Raw genomic sequence first — 2,220 nt, 5'->3', positions numbered from 1 at the left:
AGTCTACAATTGTACCTCATGGTGTCTCACTAATAAAAATTTTAAAAATATTCTGTGTTTTTGCTTTTCTAATATATTTGGGTTGTGTGGATTCATAAAATTTATGTATGTCTTGTCATTTTCATAAGTGCAAGGAAATGGTTCAGTGTTCTGCATACAGCTTGATAAGGAAGGAGGCACCTTCTGCCAGTATATTTGTGTTCATTTAGGAGAGATCTTTGTATGGAGCACAGCTGATGAGTGTTCACCTGAGATGCCATCTCTGAGATTAGATATTTTGGGATTTCCACTGTTTATATTTGAAATAAAAAGTCGCTTCAAAACATGAAAACTTTCAGTTTTGCCTCCTACAGAGAGTATAGATCTTAGTTCATGAGACCATGACAAGAGCATATCTGAGCTATTTTATTGAGACATGTCTTATTGGTGCTCTTGTTTTATAATAAGTTTTGGAGGAAGGCCCAAAGGAATGAGATTAATGTCTTCTGGACATTAAAATTGTGAAACTAGCAAGATAACTACAGTTTTTGGCACAGTCTCACATGATTTTCCTGCTGCAATGTGTGAATTGGGTCTTAATTCAAGTGTCCCTTCTTTATCAGTGTGATCCTGGGTTGCTCAGTTCAGATTGGCTTCAAATTTGAGATCACCCTGACAAAGAAAATTGTACCATCTTCATTCTCATGTCCCATTCTAATAAAAAATCAGTTCAGCATCTTCACTGACATGTTCGAATTCTCAATTCTTCTTGGGTGTTGCTGGCATTTGTTTTCTTCACTCAAGAGGAGGGAGAGCTAGCATATACTCAATGGCTTTTATCTCATTTAGTAGAAATATCAGTGAACACACAATATTCAAAATGTCTGCCACCATCAGCCCATGGATTCTCCTTCATTCAGTTGTAACCACATCAAACTCCTTAAGTCTGGAAGACACAAGGTTCTGTACTTTCTTAGAACTTACAAAGCTACCTAATTTGGGCAATTTTTTTTGTTATCCCTCAGGTCAACTCCTGACCTTCTTCAGGTTCAGTTTCTTGCCTAGGCTTTCCTGTACTGCTATTAAAAATTCTAATTCCCCTCAATTCTTATGCCCTATTTCTCTGATAAAAATATTAAAATACACCTTTCTTCTTTATCTCCATATACCAGATATGTCACTAAAGAGAACCAGCAATTATTTTTTTCCCTTTTTGGCTTTTGGGCAATACCCAGCAGTGATCATGGACTAGCTATTTCTGGCTCTGTATACGAAGGAACCTTATACAGAATGCCCAGCACCACAAAAAGCCCCCTCTAATGTGGTGCTGGGTATTCAAACCAGGCTTTTCCGAATATTAAGGAAGTGCCTTAATCCCTCTACTATCTTCCCAGCCTTGAGGGGCGTATGTATCATTCACTATGATAACCTCCACTTTTGGAGTGATGTTTGACACACTATTCATGCAAAATCTTCATTAAATATGTAGTAACTATTACTAACATGACTAAATAATCATATTGTGTGTACAGTAGAGTGTAAATTCACTCATTCTATCATTCCAAGAATTTAATGTGATTTAATTCTAATTTAAAAATTCAAATGATTTAATACTAATATGCAAGAAAGAAATTCAATCAATTCAACTGTGTGAATACGTCTCCAAAACAAAAGTTTTTGCAAAATAATACCTTCCTTACAACAGATATGCTGACACCTTTGTATCATTAAAACATTTCATAGATTTCAAGGAGTATATAGGTTAAGGTAAAGGCCCTCCCGTTGATCGTCGATTTGCTCGAGCGGGCCCAGTAACGTCTCCATTGGATACTTTGTTGTTACTGTGTTTGGCATATCGAATACTCTTGGTAGCTTGCCAGGCTCTCCGAGAGGGGCGGAGGAATCGAACTCGGGTCGGCCATGTTGGCCGCTTGTAAGGTGAATGCCCTACCCACTGTGCTATCGCTCCAGCCCCGGCAAGCTACCGAGAGTATTCGATATGCCAAACACAGTAACAACAAAGTCTCCAATGGAGACTTTACTGGGCCCGCTCGAGCAAGGAGTATATAGATGTTCATATTTTGCTATTTCCAAAATATTAGATTGTATCTTCTCAGGAACATTTTAAATCTATTTTTATTTTAGCATATGTTATTTTTAATTATAGTGATATTAGAAATAATGTTTCATCTTTCAGTTTATGACTTCTTAGAATAATGAAGAAATTGTATTTTTTTCATA

The sequence above is a fragment of the Sorex fumeus genome, unplaced genomic scaffold (genome assembly GCF_029834395.1).
Source record: "Sorex fumeus unplaced genomic scaffold, SorFum_2.1 ptg000021l, whole genome shotgun sequence".
NCBI lineage: Eukaryota > Metazoa > Chordata > Mammalia > Eulipotyphla > Soricidae > Sorex > Sorex fumeus.
This window is presented reverse-complemented; position numbering follows the sequence as displayed.